We start from the raw sequence: 23335 nt of genomic DNA, 5'->3' as shown, positions 1-23335 counted from the left end.
AAGATGGCGCCGGCCATCCCATGCTCCTACCATATGACAGGGGCCGGCCAATGGCACGGATACCCTGTCACATGGGAAGGGCAAAGGGGCATCGGCGCCATTTTTTTTTTTAGAACAGCTGATGCCTGGGAACAGGAAATCTCTCCCCGAGGCCCCCCTGGATCTCTCCTCTCCCCGAGGCCCCCCTGGATCTCTCCCCGAGGCCCCCCTGGACCACCAGGTAACTTTAAAAGGTTTTGGGGGGGTCGGGGAGGGGGGGTCGATTTAAAGGATCGGGTGGTTTGGTTTTTTTTAGCGGCGCGGGCCTCCCTAAAAAAAAATCAGCGATGTGAATTGGAATCGGAAACGATTCCAATTCACATATCTTAACGATCAGATTTCCCCCCCCCCCCCCAGCCAAATCTGATCGTTAAGACGATCTGGCACACGATTCACATCTCTAGTTAATATAGCTAGGTTGAAAAAAGATTTGGATAAGTTCTTGGAGGAGAAGTCCATTAACTGCTATTAATCAAGTTGACTTAGGGAATAGCCACTGCTATTACTGGCATTAGTAGCATGGGATCTACTTAATGTTTGGGTACTTGTCAGGTACTTGTAACCTGGATTGGCCACTGTTGGAAACAGGGTGCTGGGCAACTTCTTATGTTCTTACATTCTCTTGTCTCAGTGCTCCCACTTATTGAGGGTTACTGATTTCCTAATCTTTGTAGCTGCGCCTTTCAATTTTTTTCTGTCTTCCTTATTTTATCAAAGTGTCCCTTTTGATAGAACTCTAGATTTACTTATTGTCCCCCTTCCTGTCATTAATTCAAATTGGATCATGTTATGATCACTATTGCCAAGCGGCCCTATCACTGTTACCTCTCGCACTAAATCCTGCGTTCCACTAAGAATTAGATCTAAAATAGCTCCCTCTCTTGTCGGTTCCTGAACCAATTGCTATCCATTTAGCAATATACATGGGTATGATTTCTTTGCATAATACATGTCCATATACGCACGTGTATTGGGCCAATTTGCATGTTACTACTTATGGTCTGCTATACAACAAATACTGTCTTTATTGCAGGGAAGCAGTATACTGAGGAGACAAAAGAAGCAGGACCAAGTGACTCCCAAAGGAAAAGATAGAGCTCAAGGGTGCTGCCTGCCACCTCTGAGGAGGAGAGTGAGGGGGAAGATGGAGTTGCAGAAGAGCAGCAAGAGCATAAGGAAGAGAAGAAGGGGACTGAGCATGATGGTAGTATCTCAGCATCACCAAATGTCAAGCAGCTGGATGCAGAACCATGGCAGTCCATCTATTCAGAGGAGGAGGAGGTGGTTGTATCGCCCTGAGATAATATGGAGCTAACACCAGCAGACAGGGCCATGCTGGACATAAAGGTCCACTTGGGGGAGGAGCTATGTGGTCTACGGATGGATATCCAGGGCCTGTAAGAGGTGGTATGAGAGGAACTGCAGAGCTAGCAAGAGCTTGTGAGGGAGGAGATTCATGGCCTGCAATAGGTAATGAGAGAGGAATAACGGGACCTCCAGGAAGTGGTGCGTGAGGAGATGTGAGGTATTCAAGATTCCACAGATACTCAGACTGCAGTACAAAGGGAGATGCTGCAGAGAATGCTACTGTGGCTGCCACTGCCACCAGCAGCACCCTGCCATTACATGGGTCACTGTATGCATCCACCAGCAGCATTTGCTGCAAACACCAGGCTGGATGTGCCCTCCCCAGGCTCCAGCTCCTCCAGCCCTAGTGGCTACACCTCTACGTCCACTCATCCATCCACCACCTGTTTTGATGGGACCACCACTACCTCCAGCCCTGCAGTGTGAGGCCTCACCACTGCTGCCACCAGCTTGGGGAGAAGTATCCATCTCTCCTAGGATACTAGATGAAGAAGAGGAATGGCCCTCCACTGCTGTCCTCTAGTATCTCACTGATCACACTACAACCCTGTCTGGAGCAATCCGACAGCAGCATTACCAGTGACTGCACACCTCTATGGAGGTGTGCAAGAACCTGGGTGCGACAGGCTCCACAGCTTCCCACTGTCCAAAAAGAGAGCAATCAAGGAAGCATTAAGTTTCTGTTTAATGTTCTTCACATCTTGCACTTAATGTAAATAAATGCACAATCAGCATCCAAAATGTCTCAGTATAAGAGTGTTACTTTCATGAATAGCCTGTCATTGACTCATGCAATGTATCTCCTGCAATTGCTCCTAAGTCAGCTCCTCTTCCTCCTCATCCAGATTCTCCTCCAGTCCATCTGGATGAGGTAGGCATCTTCTTTTGGCTAGGCTAGAAAGATCTCATAAACTTTAGGTGGGTTATAGAGGAGCATCCCTGATCTGTCCAGATAGTGGAAATGTGTTTTGAGAAGGCCATAGGTTCTCTCAATGTTTGCCCTGGTATTCCTGTGGGTTCTCTTATATGGAGCTTCTGCAGAACTCAGTAGAGTTGCCACAGGGATCATAAGCCAGGTTTTGAATGGATATCCTCTGTCACCTGTAGGGGAGAAGATAGAGAAGAACAGAGTTATAGATGCATTGGGATTTGCCAATGGGCAACTCACTGGAAAAGGTTCAAAAGATGGGAAGTTAATAGCAGGAGGCTGGTAATGACATGCACAAACCTATCTAGAAGCCATCCCCTGGGAATGTGTCCTTCCTGGAAGTAGTCATGTATTCCTGACTGCAAGAGGATATAGACATCAGAGTGGATCCTAGAAACTGGGAGACTATATCCAAGATGATGCCCTTGGCGTCACATACCACCTGCATATTGAGGAAGTGAAAGCCCTTGCAGTTGTGGTAGGTGGCCTCATCTTTCCCTGGTGCCCTTATAGGGATATAACTGCAATGAATGCCCCCCAAGACAGTGGGAAAATATGCTATTTGATAGGAATCATGTATTATATCATGTTGTTGATGTATTCTCTGAAGGAAGGATATATATTGGTGTGTTCACCTCAGTAAGGCATCCAGGACTTGCTCTAAACACATAGAGATGACAAACTGGCTGATGCCAGCCATGACACCTAGAGGTGTTTGAAAGATGCCAGTGGATAAAATGCAAGGGCAGTTATGACTTTGATGTGTATTGGCAAAGCATGGCCCCTTTGGGCAGTTGGTTTCAGATCCCTCTCTAACTGTTTGTTAAACATGAACCTGTGCGTGACTTGCTCCTCTGAGAGATCCATAAAATGTATTCTAGTCCTATATTCCCTGTGTAAGGGGGTACCTCCTCCTCTTCCTCTTCTGCTGTCTTTCCCTCTTCAGCTGCATAGACTCCTGTTGTGTTTAACGCTTGCAGAACGACCCTGCGAGTGGCTTCACTCACCCTGAATGCCACCAATATGTGATCCTACGATATCCTTCCTTAGGCTTGCATGTGCCCGAAGCCAGTTCCCTTAAAGGACCTGCGGCAGGAAAAGCCATGCCACCCTTGGATGATGTCACAGCCACTCACCCTATAAAAGGGCTCTTCAGATGCTCCAGCCTTGCTTCAGCAATAGGTCTGTCCTGATTTCAGCTTTGTTCCAGGTCTTCAGCTTCAGCAGCCTTGCTCCACATCTATCTTTAGCTTCAGCCTCAGCCTTGCTCCTCATCCAAGCCTTCAGCTTCAGCCTCAACCTTGCTCCTCATCCAAGCCTTCAGCTTCAGCCTCAACCTTGCTCCTCATCCAAGCCTTCAGCTTCAGCCTCAACCTTGCTTCTTGTCCGTCTTCAGCTTCAGCCTTTCTCCACGTGTCTTCAGCTTCAGCCTTTCTCCACATCCATTTCCAGCTTTAGCCTGTTCTTTCAGCCTTGTCTGGTCTCTAGCCTTGTCTGGTTCTTCGGATCTGACCATAGTCACAGCCCTTTGAACTTTGTCATAACCTAGCTCGTGCCAAGACTCATTTGCCCGCCTTCGGCACAGATCTTTAGGCTCTGCCCTTGAGGTTGCATCAATTGTGCCATGGCAAGAGAGGCTCACGCTCACATTGTTCGTAACACCTCCGTACCCATAAGGTCAGCAGAGTCATCTTGAAAAGAGACTCTCTAATACAGACTAGCTAATCCCTGTATGTTGCTGGAACAAACACTGGCACTCCCCCTTTATAGATCTTTATGTCCCTGTATCCCCCCCCCCCCCAATCTGTTCCTCAGACCCCTAGTATATACCTATATGTCCCAGGTAACAACCAGTACAGCCCTATTTTTACAAAGAACACCATATGAAACCTCCCCCCTCAGAGTCTGTCCTTGATACCCCCCGTGACTGACACTTTCCGAATGTCTATCTGTAGGTCCCCGTCTAGCCCTGAGACATTCCCTCATGATCTGAGGCTGCACCAGTGTCCACTCACTTGGAGAAGCCAAGCCACCAAATGCCAAGAGGGAACACAAAGGAAAAGTTTGTAAGTGTATGCGTAGGTGAACTGAAGTAAGTATACGTGCATAAGTGCTCATACATACGGATGTTCGTCACTTTTAAAATACGTCAGTATATGCATACCCTTTACCACAGGCTGACAGGCCCCCAAACCACCCATTTTTCATATGCTCAAAATTACACATTTACGTTTATTGATGTGCAAATGTGGCACCTTTATAAAATCCAGATTGTGACATTCCACCCATATACTTGCATAAATGGTCTTTTTTGCATGAGTAACCTTCTGAAAATTTGCCTGTATGTGTAATTGTTGTGTTGAATTTTTTGTAGAGCTTTATTCTAAAACTGTAATTTAAATATTTCATAACATTTTAAGAAAATTAAAATTTAATAAAAGCATTTTCCCTGCTTAAATCAGCTGTATGACAATTACCCACTCTTAATGTGTATAGAACACCCCCTTGACTGGGGATTGCCATCCCAACTGCAGAACCCTAAGACTGAATTCCCCACCCCAGTGTTCGCTGGGGACAGGATCTCCTGCAAGGCCAACTGGGCAATGGCTACCATAAAAATAACTCAATGTCTACACAAAAACTTTGCTCAAAACAGAGATAGAAGTTTACTAAAAGTTTTCAGTTTTAGCCAAAATAAAGATCACAGCAGAAACAATCAAAAATAGCAGAAGAAAACAGTTCAGATACAAAAATACACAGACACAAAACTTCTTCCAGAATTATTCTCCAACGGTCAGATCTTAACAGACATCTGCTTGGCCAAGATACTCACATTAAAAAGCACGAGTGACTCATAATTTAAAATGGCCCAATTTACGCTTGCACTGTTACGGAGCGCTCGGAGAGCGATCCCACTCCTGGGAGGTGTGTGTGCCCTTGGGCCGCGGCTCGACGCCAGAGAGGTCTGAAGAGGTGCCGCGGGAGGCGTGGCATGCCCGAGCACGGGCTGGACGGAAGCAGGCTGGAGTGAAGACTGGAAGACAGGCCCTCCTCCGGGCCTGCACGCTTCGGAAGACCCAACAACGCTATGTTGATCTTGTGAACAGTCCTCCGACCATTCCCAGCCCTTTCGGACCTGCCGCAGGGTACGGCATGAAGCGGCAGGCCGGATGGAGGCCAGGGCAGCGAAGACTGGAACATGGATGCAGACGAGACTCAGGCACAGGTACTGGAAGTGCAAACATAGACTCAGGCACAGGTATTGGGAGTGCAAACGTAGACTCAGAGACAAGGTACTGGACGTGCTGACGAAGACTCAGAAGCGAGGTACTGGAAGTGCAGATGTGGACTCAGAGACAAGGTACTGGATGCGCTGACGTAGACTCAGGAACGAGGTACTGGAAGTGCAGACGTGGACTCAGAGACAAGGTACTGGACGTGCTGACGTAGACTCAGGAACGAGGTACTGGAAGAAGAGACGTTGTGTCAGGAACGAGGTATGATGCATACAGGAGACTCAAGGGCGAGGTACGAGACTGGCAACATGAAGCGCCCTACACAGCCCGCCCGTGGGGCTGGTCACGGACCACGACAGGGGTTGGCGCAGGATACCAGGCTTTCAGAGAGTTCAGGAACAAGGTAAGGCTTTCTCAGAGACTCAGGAACAAGGTGCATGACTTGCATCACGAAGCGCCCTACTCAGCCCGCCCGTGGGGCTGGTCACGGACCACGACATGGCTTGCCGCAAGGCACCAGGACATCTCGAAGACACAGGAACGAGGTGCTAGCTTTCAGGAGATTCAGGAACAGGGTAAGGCTTTCTCACAGACTCAGGAACGAGGTGCATGGCTTGCATCACGAAGCGCCCTACTCAGCCCGCCCATGGGGCTGGTCACGGACCACGACATGGCTTGCCGCGAGGCACCAGGACATCTTGAAGACACAGGAACGAGGTGCTAGCTTTCAGGAGATTCAGGAACAGGGTAAAAGCAGGTTGCTGCACTTCTGGCAGCCTGAAGCAGGGTTTGCTGCACACCGGCAGCCAAAGGCAAGGTAAAGGCATCAACTGGACTGGAACACGGGATCGGATTGGAAGACAGGCCAAGGGCAGGAACATGGACAGGCAAACATCAGGGCTGGAACATCAAGCAGACATCAGGACTGGAACAGCAGGTAGACATCAGAACAGGACGAGGAGCTCCGACAGAGAACAAGTAACACTGGACCTTGCAGAAGGCTGGAACACGGACAACTCCTGGAGCAAAGATGGTAGAGTCCCAGGAGTGACCAACTCCTTGCGAAGGCAAAGACAGACTGACTGCTGAGCCCTTTAGTAGGGCTGATGACGGCAACGCCCAGGGAGGAGTCAGCAGGGGGCCACGCCTGGCTGGCCCTTGAAGAGGAGTAGAGAGGTGTGCGCCCGCGGAAGCTGGAGAGACAGGCTGGAAGCTGGTGGCGTCCTCCCGGCCACGTGGAGAATCCAAGGAAGACAGGCAGGCAGCGGGGCAGCCCTGCCCTGAAGCTGGAGACGTGGCAGGCTGCTTTAGCGGCTCCCAGCCACGAAGACTGAAGCAAGAGTGAGGTAAGTTGGCTGCAGGGAGAACCAAGGGCTGCAGGCACCGGCAGGGACGGCTCCCTGCCGGGCGAGGACCCAGACTGCAGCGCGGGCACCGGCAGGGACGCCCTCCCTGCCGGCCGAGGACCCCGGGAAGGCTGAGAGACATCGGGGAGGCCCAGAAGCAGCAGCGGGGGGCCTGACCGCGAGGGAGAGCTCGCGGCAGGTCAGCCTCGCTGTATGGAGTAGGAGGCAGCCCGGGAGGGACCCGGATACCGCAGCAGGACTGCCGCGGAGGCAGCAGCGTCAGCGGCCCGACTGGCCGCATTAAGGTGAGAGCCTGCCCGCGCTCCTCGCGGGCAGGATCGCAACATGCACGAGCAACTAAATGCATGGGGAAAAGGGATGGAGTCAGGGCATGTCAGGAGACTTTCTAGACAGGATCAACATTTATGTGCATAAATCTGTATTTTAAATCTGGCTGCAACTCGAGATGAGCTATTAACCACCTATATTTACTTTTGCTCTTGATGATGTGTAAGTCTGCAGAAATCTCTTTTTAGGCCAAAAACCACTCAGTGAGTCATCTGGGTAAAGTGAGGGGAATACAGGCTGAAGTACCAGAGGGGTTTGGATGGCTTCAAGACAGATTGGGCGAAATGTTGGACCAATTGGTTAAACTGGGATTGTCCTTCACGTGCGCATGTTTTAAAATCCGCTTACATGCGCTCATTAAAGCTGAAAAAGTCCTAAAGAAGATATGTGAAGCAAACTATAGATTTGCTCATGTAACCACTTAAAATTAGGAGCACAAATACGCACAGTAGGTGTATATTAAATCATAAGCACGCAAATGTGCGCACGATTTAAAATTCCTGCATATGTGTGCTCGCGCATGCATGCATGCATAGAAGGGTGCCCGCACATTCATTTTAAGGTTATCTTCCCTCAGTCATTTCCAGGCTTTCTGTTGTTCACAGAAAGTTGGCAAAGTCTCAAATAGTTGTTCAAAGTACTTACACTCTGCTGACCCAGAAGAATCTTCTCCTTGTACCAGGCAGACAGATGCTCCAGGTTGAACTCCTGAGATATCCCAAGGAAAGTGTTATCTTCCTTTCCAGAATCACTCCGAGGAATGAAAAGGCAGGCCAGGAACACTTTTTCTCATAGTTCATCCCTTGCTCCCAGCTTCTTTACTTCTCCAGACTCAAGAAAACTCTACAAAACTCTTCAAGACTCCTCAAAAGATCCACAGAACTTGTTAAGACTCTTTTAGACCCCTGAAAACTTCCTAAAACTCCTCTTTATACCATGTGAGAGGTGTATCTTATATTCCAAAATATCCCATCCTCTTTGGGGGATGAACCACTTTGCCACTAGAGTTGAGCACACACACACATCCACTGAACATTTAATGAACATCCTATGTCAGAAAGTACTCCATTCTAAGCAATAGGCCACATTTTATGTAAACTTCTGTCCTTTTAGTAATCTTTTTTTTTTTTTAATAAATCTCTTTATTGCATTTTCAAGAGATAGACAACAATATTAGAGAGATCCAATAACAAATATCACACCATAATAATCGGTCAACATTCCTCTTTAAGCATATAGGAAAAACACTGAAATACAAACAAAAACAAAGCACCTAAACACTCTCCTATTCCCAATCCCAAATTTCCCTATCATTTACTCGTGGTTAGAAAGGTCAGAATTATTTTGGCAAAGGGTGGGCGAGATCCTACACTTTGTGGATCATACAGACCCATTTCTCTGATAAACTTGGATCTTAAGATCTTAGTAAAGGTCCTGGCTACTCGCTTTGAGATTATTGCTCCTCTTCTTATTCATGGAGACCAGTCGGGCTTTGTCCCTGGTAGGCTTGCTGTGGACAATGTTTGGAGGGTGTTGAATCTCAGTTGGTGGGTACAACATCATAATATTTCAGCAGCTCTTTTGGTAGTAGATGTTGAGAAAGCTTTTGACTGGGTACATTGGGCCTATCTCTTCCAGGTCCTGAGTAAGATTAGGTTGGGGGTCCTTCTTTTTGACTTGGGTTAGAGCACTCTATGATCATCCGAAAGCCTGTGTTATGGTAAATGGGAGATATTCAGAGTTGTTTGTGGTGGGCAGAGGCACCAGACAGGGCTGCCCGCCATCTCCCCTTTTGTTTAAACTATCTCTGGAACCTTTTGTGGAGAAAATTAGGAGTACTGCGGTTATTAGTGGGGGTGCATGTCTCAGGGAAAACATATAAAATGCCTTTATTTGCTGATGATTTGCTGTTTACCTTGACTGACCCTGAAAAATCCTTTTTAGCTCTTCTTGAGGATATGAGGTGTTTTGACTCTGTGTCAGGGTTTAAAGTCAATCAAGATAAATCCAAGATTTTAAATCTATCTTTGGATAGTGATCTGGTTAAGCGGTTACGTCAGTTGTTCCCCTTTAAATGGGCAACTAGATGTGTGAAATACCTGGGGGTCCATTTGGGGCTGTTTGACTTAAATGATGTTCCCCTGTTTAAAGGGATTCTTCAAGATTTGGAGAGATGGGATTGCCACTTCTTTCTTGGTTTGGTAGAATTTCTGTTATCAAGATGAGTGTCCTTCCGCGACTATGTTATTTTTTTTCAAACTTGCCAGTGGCTTATCCCTTCACGAGTACTAAGGGATTGGCAGAAAGCACTCTTGTGCTTTATCTGGAAGAGAAGGCCACCTAGGCTAGCTAGAGAAGTCTTGTATAGACCTAAAAGCCAGGATGGGTTGGGAGTCCCAAAATTGAAATTCTACTATGCTGCTTCCCAGGACTCGATGCCGAGTCATTGTGATCCCCTGGAGGAGCGGAGACAGTACATTAGGCAGAGACAAAGGACCAAGGACATGCTGGTAGTTCGGAGCCGAGCTCACTGAAGTTCTCTGGTGGAGAGGAGGCCACGCAGCAGCCCGAATTGCAACAGCCTCACCTCATACTGTTACTCGCCAAGGGCATATTTATGGTTAGGTGACAGTTAAACGTAAGTTAATTAATTAATTAATTAATTGCAATTTACATAGGCCATGTGGCACAGTAAATGAGCGGTCAAGGCTTTTCTTTCAGGGTTTTTATTTTCAGTGCACATGAAACACAGCACGACTGCTTACCTTCAACACTATTCACAGTTACCTTCAACATTCACATACAGGATTCATCATTAGGACAGCAATGTGGCAGGAGCTGCCTTCTCCTGAAGACCTGTGCCTGGCCTGATTACTCCTCCCATGTGTCCCAGCTCTTATTCTTAACCTGAAGGGCACCATCACCAGAGCTCTCTCTCTCTCTCTCTGGCTGGTAAGGTGGATCAGGCTAGATGCCTGGTCCAGTACAGGTTAAGGAGCAGTTTTGGGACCACTCCTTTACAGGCCACTTAAACATCTTTCAGATATCAATGATTTTTAGTAATTACCAATTTAAGCTGAATGGTCATCAATTCAAACCTAATTTGTCTCAATTTCCTTGAAGCATTCAGTTCTTCTGATATAAAAATATAAATTTGAATCTGCTGCTGTAGTTCATATGTTGGGCAAGTCTGCAGGATACCCAAGTTGCTTGGAGTGTAGAAAATATCTTGCACATTATGGGTCAGAGGTATGAAGCTTTTTTGGCATCTAAATCATGAGAGAAAATCTGAAGATGTCTTTTTCATAGAAAATGCCTTTCAGCTATTTTAGATTCAAGCATGAGGGGAACGGAGATATTTTGTGGTGTGAGTGAGATCAGAGGTGCTGCACGGTGTGAGTGAGGGGATTAGAAGGGGAATGCAGGGAGAGAGAGGGGATCACAAAGGGATATGGAAAGATGAGGTGTGATTGAGGGGATCAGGAAAGCTGGGTCAGGTCCAGTGGGAAAGATAGATTTTTTTTTTTTTAAATTATTGACTTATGCATGGTTATGAAAGATGCACGGATGGACAGTAGTTAGGGCTGAAGCCTTGATGATTGATGCTACTGCTTGTAAGTTTCAAACTTGTGGTAATTCAACTCCTGCGATTTTTCTTTCATAATGCAACAGGCACCACCATGTGGTGAGATAGGAAAGCATACAATTTCAATACAGTACATTTTCTAAAGCTTAATCAGGACTTATACTTACAAAAATAAGTATTCAAAGCTGCCATATGCCAGTGAGAGCAGTGCAGCTGGCGGGACCTCATTAACAGAAAAAGCAGTGCAGCCCCACTGAAATTGACAGCGTGGTCTGAGCAGCATAACCATACTACTGATTTTGGTGGGTCTGTGATGCTTTTCCACTTAATGAGGCCCCGCTGGCCTCACTTGTCGATGTGCCAGTGAGACATGCACCCGCTCCCTCGGATCTGCCCGGGATGGCCCGGCAGATGCTACAGCACCAGAGCTGCATCGATACCCTGGCAGCCACGGTGGAACAGCTATCCTCACGTCTGGAGTCCTTGCCGCCCCGCTGGTAGGCCCCCCCGAGGGTCACAGCTCCTCTGTGACTCAGTTACCGGCACCCTCACGCTACGCTGGTGACGTAAGGGCCTGCCGCGGCTTTCTGAACCAATGTTTTGTTCGGTTCTCCTTGCTGCCCCGGCAGTTCCCCTCTGATGCGGTGAAAGTGGCATATATCCTGTCCCTGCTTGATGGGAAAGCCTTAATCTGGGCTTCTTCCCTCTGGGAGAACAATGATTCTTCGTTAACGGACCTACAACAGTTCACCACGAACTTTCGCCAGGCCTTTGATAAGCCCGCCCGAGTAGCCACAGCTACGTCTGAGCTGCTGCAACTTCGTCAGGGGGTTTGCTCCCTGGCAGATTATGCAATGGACTTTAGGACGCTGGCCCAAGAAGTAGGTTGGCAAGATGGTAGTCTTAAGGCCATCTTCCTGGAAGGCCTCTCCGGACGCATAAAGGATGAAATTGCGGCCTGAGATCTGCCAGAGGACCTCAATGCCTTGATCGAGATGGCTGCCCGCATTGATCGCTGCCTACAGCAACGGGCCAAGGAGCAACGCTCCTCTCGCTACAGTCCTGCTCGTGGGCCGAGACCTGTGTCCTCGCCCAAGATTCCTCGTCCAGACGCTTCCATCTGCGAACCCGTGCAGCTGGGTCGGGCTCTGCTTTCTGCTGAAGAAAGGCAACATCGCCGTTCATTGAAGTTATGCTTGTATTGTGGCCAGAAGGGCCACTTCTTGGCACGCTGCCAGGAGCGTGCAGAAAATGCCAAAGCCTAGGAGGTCGGGAGGAGCTCCTCCTAGGCTGTGCTACAGCTCCTCAATGTACTGTCCCGGTTACCTTGGAATATCCCGGGGGCTCCTTTGAGACGATGGCATTCCTGGACTCCGTCGCTGGAGGTAATTTTATCCTGCAGGACTTAGTCTCCCAGCTGCAAATCCCGATGCAGAGATGGGAGGTCCTGTTACGAATTACCTCTATCCAGGGGACGCTTCTCCCCGGACCTGTCCAGATGTCCAGCGCACCCATTACAGTCTGCACCGGGGCGATCCATTCGGAGGAGATAGCCTTCTTAGTCTTGGAGAAGGCTGTCCACCCCGTGATGCTAGGGTTGCCGTGGTTACAGAAACACTCGCCTACGATCCAGTGGGATATGCTACAGATTCCCAAATGGAGTACTTTTTGCCTAGCTAATTGTATGAAAGTGCCTAAGACTTCCACACTTCCCTTGATGCACTCTGCCGTGGGTCCTCCTGCACCATATGAGGACTTCACGGACGTATTCTTCAATACCAAGGCGGAGATCCTTCCGCAACATCGTCCATATGACTGTGCTATAGACTTGCTACCTGGTACTATGCCCCCTCGAGGAAGGGTCTACCCCTTATCTATACCTGAGACCCGGGCCATGTCCGAATATATTGCTTTATCTGCCCGTCCAAGTAGCCTGCAGGGGCAGGGTTCTTTTTTGTCAGCAAGAAAGACGGCTCATTGAGGCCGTGCATAGACTATCGAGGCCTAAATTCTATTACCAAGTGAGACCGTTACCCGCTCCCGTTAATCCCGGAGCTCCTTTATCGGCTTCAAGGAGCAAAGATCTTCACAAAGTTGGACTTGCGAGGAGCGTACAATTTAGTCAGGATCCGTCCCGGAGACAAGTGGAAGACCGCGTTTAATACCCGCGACGGGCATTACGAGTACCTTGTAATGCCTTTTGGCTTATGTAATGCCCCGGCGGTGTTCCAGCACCTGATGAATGAGGTGTTGCGGGACCTTCTGAACACCTGTGTAATCGTTTACCTCGACGATGTCTTAATCTACTCCCAGGATCTGTCGTCACACCGTCAGCATGTCCGTCAAGTACTCTAGATACTTAGGGAGCATGGTCTCTACGCAAAGCTGGAAAAGTGTAGCTTTGAAAAAACGTCCCTGCCATTCCTAGGCTACATAGTCTCTGCAGCTGGCTTTCGAATGGATCCACAGAAAGTGGCGGCCATTAAGGATTGGCCCCGGCTGAGGGGTCTTAAAGCGTTGCAACGCTTCCTCGGCTTTTCCAATTTCTACCATCACTTTATCCCCAATTATTCTCGTATTGTGGCCCCGTTAACTGCACTCACCCGAAAGGGGGCTAACACGGTTGACTGGCCTGCCTCTGCCTGTCAAGCTTTTGAAGCCCTCAAGGAGGCCTTCTTGTTAGACACCTGCCTTCGCCATCCAGATCCCAGCCGGCCCTTCGTGGTGGAAGTAGATGCCTCCAATGTGGCCGTGGGGGCAGTACTGAGTCAGTACTCTGATTCCGGACAGCTGTTGCCCTGTTCATTTTTCTCAAGGAAATTCTCCCCGGCAGAGAGCAACTACTGTGTTGGTGACAAGGAGTTGCTAGCCGTGAAACTTGCTCTAGAGGAATGGAGACAGTGGTTGGAAAGAGCCAACCACCCAGTTACGATTTACACCGATCACAAAAACCTAGCATTCTTGAAGCAAGCCCAATGCCTGAATCCAAGACAAGCCCGGTGGTCGCTGTTTTTTGACCGGTTTGACTTTACGTTACGCTATAGACCCAGGCCGAAGAACGTTCGAGCTGATGCGCTCTCGCGCTCGTCTGAGGTGGAAGAGACTCCTGATACACCTCAATATATCCTGGATCCTGAAAAAGTAAGCCTTGCTTTAACCTCAGTGTCCTCTCAAGAAAAGACCATGGTTCCACGTTGCTCACGAACAGCAGTTCTCACCTGGGCCCATGACCCCCTTACTGGGGGCCATGCTGGTTGGAGAGGGACTTTGGACCTGTTAAACCGTTTTTACTGGTGGCCAACGGTGAGACAAGACGTCCAAGCCTTTGTGGGCTCATGCCCTACCTGTGCGGTTCAAAAACCGCTCATCGGGAAGCCCAGGGGTTTGTTGCAACCATTACCTATCTCTGTGGAACCTTGGACCCACATCTCCACTGACTTCATCGTGGACCTTCCTGCCTCAGGAGGTAATTCAGTCATTTGGGTAACCATGGACAGATTTTCCAAGATGGCGCACTTTGTCCCTCTGCCTAAGCTACCATCTGCCCCTGACCTGGCTGGCCTGTTCGCCCAGCATATTTTTAGACTTCAAGGTCTCCCACAGGATATAGTCTCCGATCGAGGACCACAGTTTACAGCCCGATATTGGAAAGCCCTATGTAAACGCTTCAAGGTGCAACTTAGTCTTTCGTCTGCATTCCATCCTCAAAGTAATGGGCAAACAGAACGAACCAATCAAACCCTGAAGACCTTTCTTCGTGCTTTTGTGAATGAACGACAAGATAATTGGGCTGAATTACTCCCGTGGGCGGAGTTCTCGTATAATAATCACACGCATGCCGCCACTGGAAGTTCTCCGTTCCTTGTTGTTTATGGGAAGCAACTTCGTCCACCCTTACCTTCACCTGAACCTAGTGCACTCCCGGCAGTGCAACTCTCAGAGCGTTGGCTTCGGTCCCTGTGGATCTCTACTCAGGAAAAGATCCGTAAAGCCGCCCTGACCGCCCAGAAGTGAGCAGATAGGCATCGTCAACCAGCACCCATCTTCCTCCCAGGAGACCGTGTCTGGCTTAGCACCAGAAATCTACAGCTAAGTATTCCATCTAGAAGACTAGCTCCAAAATTCTGTGGGCCTTTTCGAGTCGCCGAACGAGTGGGAGCAGTCTCGTACCGTTTGCGCCTACCCTCCTCCATGCGCATACATGATGTGTTTCATGTGTCATTGCTGAAGCTCTTGTGTTAACCAGGTACCACTCCCGGGCTCCCGAACCATCGGATCCATCGGTACCGGACGAGGTCACGTATCAAGTGCGTGAAGTATTGGATGTCCGGTTTCATCAACGCCGATGGGAATACTTGCTCACCTGGGAGGGCTGCGGATCTGAGGACAATTCTTGGGAACCGGCCCGTAACATCCTTGACAAGGATTTGCTACGGCAGTTCCATTTGGACCATCCAAGTAAACCCGGACCTGCTAAGAGGGGGTGTAAGAGGGGAGGTACTGTTGCGGTCCTGGCCGCGAGCACCGCGGCCAGACCCTTACCTCCGGGCTCCCGGACCTGCTCCTGTTCCCTGAGGCCTAGTTTGCGGCCTGGATGGTGGCGCCCCCACTGGGGCTGCGCCACTGCGAGCTCCTCCGTAGATGACCTGCGCTTAGGCGCGCACATGCGCCACTTGGGTGCTTTTCTAGGCTGGTTCCCGCCAGTGGTGACTCCGCCCAAATCCTGTCGTCAGACGCCGCGGCCTTGATAAGCCAGCCGCGGCCATCCAGTCTTCGCCTTGCAACGGGTTAGCCTGCCAGTTTCCTGTTGCGCTGTGCCCCGGAGTGACTCGCTTGGCTTCGTCGCTCCATTCCTGCTACAGTTCCTGCCTGGTTCCATTACCTGAATCCTGCTACAGTTCCTGCCTGGTTCCAGTACCCGTATCCTGCTACAGTTCCTGCCTGGTTCCAGTCCCCGCATCCTGCTACAGTTCCTGCCTGGTTCCAGTACCCATATCCTGCTACAGTTCCTGCCTGGTTCCAGTACCCGTATCCTGCTATAGTTCCTGCCTGGTTCCAGTACCTGAATCCTGCTACAGTTCCTGCCTGGTTCCAGAACCCGAACCCTCTTACAGTATTGCTACTGTCTTAGTCTGGTTCCAGTTACCTGTCCTGATCCACAACTCGCCTGAGTCCCAGCGGCCGGGTCCCTATGGGCTCCTCCCGTTGGGGGGGGGGGGGTGTTTCGGCTTCCAAGGGTGAAGCCACCTAAGTCCCAGCGGTTGGGCTCCTACGGGCTCCTTCCGGGGGAGTGCCAGCTTCCAGGGTGAAGAGCATCTACGTCCTGCCCGAACATCTGCCTCCCGGCCTGCTTTGTAACAGAGACATTGTCCACCTTTCCAAGTCTCCAGCAGGTCGGCCAAAGGGTCCACTAAACAGAGACTCCCATAACATGCAAAGCACAGATAGACTCTAAAATCCAGAATAAAGGACCATAAAGTTTAAATAGAAATGTACAGAAAAAACTGAACTGGAAACCGCAACAAGCCAAATTCTGTATGGACTGCAAGAATGGAAAAACAGAAGCATTACTATTCCTCATAAAACAAAAAATTAGTAAAACCATACCAATAAAATGAATAATTCAAAACTATTGAATAGAATAAAATTGAATAATTAAAAATTCAAATAAAAATGTTTCAAACACCAATAAAATATTTCAAAACAGAAACATCAAATAACACCCAACAATTAAAACTAATAAGCACTGGATGGCCGGCGCCATCTTTAAAAATGGCGCGGGCCATCCAGTGCTCCTACCATGTGACAGGGGCCGGCCAATGGCACGGATACCCTGTCACATGGTAAGGGCAAAGGGCCATCGGCGCCATTTTGATTAGTGGCAGCCGACGGCCCGGGAGTGGGAGATCGCTCCCGGGACCCCCACTGGACCACCAGGTACCTGTAAAATATTTTTGGGGGGGTTGGGAGGGTGGGGAAGCAAAGGGATTAGTTTTAAAGGGTCGGGGTGGGTTTAGGGGTTATTTTTGTGTGCCGTTTTTCCCGCCCTCCCCCAAAACGATAAGAGAACCCCCACGATCAATATCATGGAGTTTTTCTATCGTTTCGGGGGAGCCCCCGATTTCTGATGATATTTTCAATCGTCCGAAGCCCGATTCACATCGCTACAAACCACCCCTCTCCCGTTCCCCAAGAATAGAGCATTGAATTATCAAAAACATTAAACCCTATAACTGTTGCAGTCTGGGAAGCTGCGGTTCGAGAGTGGACCCTTGAGCCGAACCACCCTGGGTAGAGTAGCTCGGGAGGCGGAGCCACAGGCACAGGTCTTCACCCGGGAACCAGGAACCCCCCAGGAGGAGCCCGTAGGGTCCTGGAGCCTTGGGACTTAGGAGACTCACGTAAGGACCTTCACCCGGGAACTGGGAACCCCCCCAGGAGGAGCCCGTAGGGTCCCAAAACCTTGGGACTTGGGAGTGCAGCTAAGCTCTTCACCCGGGAACCAGGACCCCCCAGGAGGAGCCCGTAGGGTCCCAGTCCCTTGGGACTTCTGCACCGTGTTAGTCTCTCTAGGAAGGCCCGGGCAAGGAGTAAGCACAGAGTCCAGTAGCAAGAGCCAATAGGCCAGGGAGCACAGAGCAAGCGGAAGCAGGAACAGAGTCAGTAATGTCTTGACTGGAACTTGCAGGGTGCAAGATGGGAGCCAGCAGCGAGTAGGCCAGAGCCTGGTAAGAAGTGGAAGGTCTCAGGACCCAGGACAGTCTGGCAGTAGTTCCAACCCAGGCCTGCAGGAGGCACTGTCCGGAGGACAGGAGCGTAGCAGCTGCGGCAGAGAAGCCGTGGACTGAGGCAGGCGGCAGGCAGAAGCAGAGTCAGGAACGAGCAGAGGTCGGTGGCTGGCGGCAGGCAGAAGCAGAGTCAGGGACGAGCAGAGGTCGGTGGCTGGCGGCAGGCGGAAGCAGAGTCAGGAACAAGCAGAGGTCGGTAGCTGAAGCAGAACAACGGAAGTGCAACTAAGAACTACACACTGTAGCGACCCTCGTTGCAAGGCCATGAGAGGACTGAAGAACGCCGGTTATATCGGGCTTGGGGCGTGGCGTGGTCAGCTCAGGCGGGGTCAGGCTTCCGGTGAGCGTACATCCATAACGCGCATCCCCGCGTGCGCGCAGGGCGGCAGCGAGAAGGCCCAGCAATGGCGGACGCCCTGAATGCTCAGCAGAGCCGCGGAGGCGGCGTTCCCGGCCTCGGAGGTGAGCCCTGAACACAGCTAGCAAGGGGGAAGCGGACCTCCGGGCCTGGTTCTCCAAATCATCGAGTTTATCGACACACTCATCCAAGGTTTTCTCCTGTGCCACCATTTTTGCCAAGACTGCTAGCGAGTTGTCCTCCAGGACAGAGATGCGGCCTTCTGCCTGATCCAGCCATGGGCCTAGCTTAATAAACGCAGCGGTTACCTCCGATAATTGAGAAGAAATCCCCGCCAGCTTCCCATCTAACGTCACTAGCACTGCTGCTTTAATCTCGGTGACTGTGACAGTCAGTTGTGATGTTTCACTTTGCGTCTCGCTCCCCACCACCATTTTCACATCCGGCCCCCAGGATTTTTCCTTCTCCTTTTTTCCACTCTTAGTGGCCATCGTTTGCAGGGATCGTTGCATATAATGCATGATTGACATATGCACCAAAAAAGTCGAGTGGATTCCTGGTTGAGATCAAATTATAAATTGCTGATTTTTGTAGATGGTGAGAGTGTGGCACCCGGAACCCCAAGGGAAGCATCCACCCTGGCTCACCACATCACATGACCCCCAGCTACTTGTGTTTTTGGCTTTTTGATTTATCTAATTTTTATGATCTGTGTTATATAAGTAATATTCTTTCTTATTTTATTGTTTATGTGCTATTGGGACTTTGCAGCTTTCATCTATGCTTGAAGATTTTCATTTGCAATGCAATTTCTATAAGAATACTTAATTTTGCTGTGAATACTTATAGTTTGCTTTCTTTTACTACTATATAATATGTAGTGTATCTTAATATGTGATTCCTTGTTCACTTGTGGGTTCTCTCGGAAACATATGGGTGAGATGTGAGGTGATGGGGAGATGATTTATTTGATTTCTTGTATTTTTAATATTGCATCTGATCCCAAAGTGAGCTAGTGCAATAAAAAAGGCTGAAGACTTGAGAATTTCTATATCTGCTCAGAACATGGCATGCTGGAAGGTTGACAAAAACCGGTGTGGATTGGAAATAGCACACAATATGCTGTTTTCACTCAGGTAAAATGCCGTCATTGATCTGTTTAAAAATACTGCATATGAACATCTGTTGCTATGTAGTACAAAATAGCTGTGCTTATAGCCATGACCATTTCTGGCTAGCAATATCATGTAGCTTGGCTATTCATATAGGACATACATTTGAATTCCTTTTATGAGAAAAAGGACTGTAACATAAATCCAATCAGAAAGAGACACTTGTTTCAATTGCATTTGCAAGCTTTTGAGAGCTTATAAAAGGCAAAGGAAATATAGAATTGACAGAGACAAAGTGAACTTACTAAGAAGAAATCTTGCATGTCACTGCTGCATCCGGAACAGAACTCCCCGCTGAATCTAGCCTGGCCAGATAGATAAAGCTCACATCATAAGTATACATATAGGATTAAGGATATAGGAGTCTGGGAATTATACTCTGCATTATTCTTTATTTCCCGTAATGATCCTGAGATAACATTATAAGGAACTATACTAATATTATTTGTAATTGCTATTTGTAGTTTATTCCTAAATAAACATCAATTTTAAACATTGTAGAGGGGGAAAACATATTCTCAAGCTATTGTAATATGATTGATGTGAGACAAGCACCATCTAGCATTCAAAGAGAATATAGCAAGAAATTTTAATGCATTTCAACAAAAGACATATTACAATTTGATTTGGTGAATTATTATAAATTAATTTCCTGTACAAAAAGAGGGAGACAACTGGAAAATGAGAAAAAGGGGTGAAATCTACCTCTAAATGGATAGAGGGGCAGTAAGATGAAAGGGAAAGTGTCAGACACATGTAAAGGAGGAACTGAAGGAGATAGGAGGAAAGACAAGAAACACAAACGGACAGGAGACCTGGAAAAGGAGTTAGAAGACAGACAAAGAGGAAAGGAGACTTGGAGCACAATTCAAAAATTAAAATATCAAGACAACAAAGATAAGAAAAGAATTTTATTTTTAGTTTAGTGATTGAAATATGGTAAGTTTTGGGATGTACATTTATAATATTTTTTAAGTCGATATTCAGTGTTTGTCCAGCTGAATTTGGGACCTAGCCATACAAACCGTGAGTTTTAAATATCCCACCCTGCTGAATAGCTAAGTTTTAACCAGGTAAGTTATTACCTGGATAAGCTGGATAGAAAAGTGGCAGGGCAGGGACATTCCAGGGGTATGGCTTAAATGTATCCAGCTAGCACTAATATTCAGCTAGCTCTAACTTATCTGGCTAATTTTTGTCAGAAAAATAGCAATGCTAAAGTTAGCTGGAAAATAAATAAATAAATAAATAAAACTAGTGTGGAGAGCATATGCTGATCTCTCCCATCTCCTCTTCCCCCTCCAATCCACTGCCTTAAAAAAAGTGTTGGCTAAATGCCCACTTTTATCACTGAATCCCTCAAAAGTGGCCCTCTGGGCTGAATACTAAGAGCAATAGAGTGGAACATCAAGAGCTTGACTGAAGAGTCGGATGAAATGAAGATTCAGAAGACTGGACGAGTGACCAACAGGAGACCAGGAACACAGAACAAGCAACATGATGGAGTTCCAAAGGGAAAAGGAAGGCAGGAACTGGAACAGGAGGATCAGGAACATCCAATGAAGAACATAGAACCATCTAGACCAGGGCTTCCCAAACTTGTCCTGGGGACCCCACAGCCAGTCGGGTTTTCAGGATATCCACAATGAATATGCATGAGCTACATTTACATATAGTGAGTCATGTTTCTCATCCATATTCATTGTGGATATCCTGAAAACCCAACTGGCCGTGGGGTCCCCAGGAGAGGTTTGGGAAGCCCTGATCTAGATGGAAGTAGGCCATGGAGGACCTTGCCGGATGAAGAGATCATGGTCAGCCATGAGGATCTGATGCGAAGGCCCTGAGGAACTGAGAAAGAGCCCTTATGTAGGGTTACAGACAGGGCGATGCGTCTGTTGGGGCCACGGGTCTTTTCCCACTACTGGCCCTTTAAATATTGAAGAGAGGTGCGAGTGTGCACCTATGCGGTAGCCAGATGGAGCAGGAGCAACAGAGGCATTGGCGACACCTGGGCCGCGATGAGGAGAGCAACAGCGGCACTCCTACAATGGGAAGGACAGCAACGTTGGTGGCACCCTGACCACGAAGAGAGGAGTGACAGCGACACTCTTGCCGCGGGACTGACAGAAGCATTGGCGGCATCCGGGCCACAAAGAGGAGACTTCGGCAGCGGCTTCCTGCCGCAAGATTGACAGCACAGTGGGGCGACATATGGCCACAAAAGCAAGCAACGGTTGCGGCTCCAGCCATGGAGGAAAGCATGGGGCCAGTGTCGGCCTAGTTAAGTGAGCGAGGTTGCTCGCGGGCAGAGCCCATGGGCAGCAAGCGCAACAGATATGCTTGACTGCTGTCTGCCTACAACCCTAGCTAATTGCAGACCTTCTCTTCTGCCATCAGCAGAGACCCCAGCTAAGTCCTGCTGGCCCAGGCACCCAAAGGCTCAACCTTAAGGGAATGAAGGCTGGTTTATGTGAAGGTCCTGACTGGTCTCTGCTTTGCCTGGGTCCGCCTTCTGACGGTAATAACCTGCAGGACTCCTCTCTGCAGGTAGCATCAATCTTGTCTCAGTCAACTGGTCCATAGTTACAACAGTTTACTGAGGCCATGGACTCAGTAGACTTGACCTCACTCCAAGCCATTCCTGGATTAGCTCGCAGGCTGCAGGACCAGCAAGGTGCCTTGGAGCTCCTGGCCGCAGCTATGGACCACCTTACCACTTATCTGGACGCTCTGAGAACTCTTGCGGCACCACCTAGACTCGCACTGGCATCGCCACCTCCTCCAGCATCAAGTTGATCAGTCCCTCAGCTACCAGCTCCACCCCCGTATACCATGGATCCTCAGTGGTGTTGGGGATTCCTTAAACAGTGCAGAATACACTTCCAGTTACAGGCTCCCCTGTAACTGGAAGTGTATTCTGACCAAGCTAAGACCACATACATCTTATCCTTACTCAATGGAACAATACTGGCCTAAGTTTCTCCCCTTTGGGAGCAAGGGGGTCTGGTTTTGTTCGAGCTTCAACAGTTCATGGAGCAGTTTTGCACTGTCTTTGAGGAGCCAGGTCATGCAGCGGTGATGGCCCCTGATTTGCTCCACCTCCGTCAAGGCTCCCGAACCCTGGCTGAATATGCATTTGAATTTTGGATACCTGCTTCTGAGCTAAATTGATGAGAGGAAAGTTTAGTTACCATCTTCCTAGAAGGTCTCTTTGGGAAAATCAAAGGCAAGCTTGCTGCCCTGGATCTTCCTACCTCGCTAGAGTTTCTCATTGTCCTAACCAGAAAAATCGATCGTTGTTTGCAGCAAAGGACTCAAGTGTCCAGTAAAGATGAGCGTGTCACGCTAGTGCCTCGCTTCCAACATCCACTCTCGCCCCCTGCTGCCACACCCTTGACTTCTCATCCTCCAGAAGAGATGATGCAGTTGGGATGCTGCCACTTGGACCCAGAAGAGAGGCTCCATTGCAGACAGCAGGGCCTCTTGTCTCTACTGAGCAGCACGAGGCCATCTCTTGTCCCAGTGTTCACAGAAGTCAGGAAACTTAAATGTCAAGGATCTTTCAGGGAGATGACCCTAGGCCTTACCGTTCTGGCCCCCCAAATCCTCCTGTCACACTGGAACTGGGCTCCACATGTTTCTCCACCCAGGCTTTTGTAGACTCCATTTCCAGGGGGGAATTTATTTTGCAGGACCTAGTCAATCAACTCCAAATCCCCACTGTCCAGATGACTTTCCTTTTGGTGATCTCCTCTATCCTCAGAGATCCACTTCTGGGCCAGATTACTCAGACCATGGCGCCTATAGCCTTATGCACTGGCCTCTTGCATGTAGAGAAAAATCAAGCTCCACGTGATTACCAGAGCCATTCATCCCATCATACTAGGTCTGCAATGGCTCCAGCAACATCAACCACATTTCAACTGATTTAGCTTACAACTCACCCGCTGGGGCCATTACTATACAGATTTTTGCTTGGTGCCAGTAGCACCTCCTTGTTTAATGATTGTGACCTCCTTATTTTTGGGACTTCCTCCTCAAAATGTGGATTACAAGGATGCCCTCTCAAAAAAGAGTGCTAAAGTGTTGTCTCCTCATTGCATATACAACTGCAGCTTTGAGTTCATTCCAGGAGCCACAACACTGTGTGGATGGGTTTACCC

At 48.8% G+C, this 23335-nt stretch overlaps 1 long non-coding RNA gene across 2 annotated transcripts in view; it reads right to left on the bottom strand.

Moving 5' to 3' along the window:
- Window positions 1-2227: 2227 nt before the first annotated feature.
- The window catches only part of LOC115097856, a 33281-nt gene continuing 12173 nt past the window's right edge, over window positions 2228-23335 (bottom strand). Inside the window, exons 2-3 of one of the 2 annotated variants that reach the window (XR_003858349.1) lie at window positions 19415-19474; window positions 2228-2508 (exon numbers count right to left, since the gene is read on the bottom strand). This is a non-coding gene — a long non-coding RNA (uncharacterized LOC115097856). Of the gene's footprint in view, window positions 2509-10109; window positions 10535-19414; window positions 19475-23335 lie in introns of those variants that run through there. The other variant, XR_003858348.1, reaches the window with a different exon arrangement.

The sequence above is a fragment of the Rhinatrema bivittatum genome, chromosome 1 (assembly GCF_901001135.1).
Source record: "Rhinatrema bivittatum chromosome 1, aRhiBiv1.1, whole genome shotgun sequence".
Classification (NCBI taxonomy): domain Eukaryota; kingdom Metazoa; phylum Chordata; class Amphibia; order Gymnophiona; family Rhinatrematidae; genus Rhinatrema; species Rhinatrema bivittatum.
The sequence above is the reverse complement of the archived record's forward strand: the minus strand, read 5'-3'. Positions and strand labels throughout refer to the sequence as shown.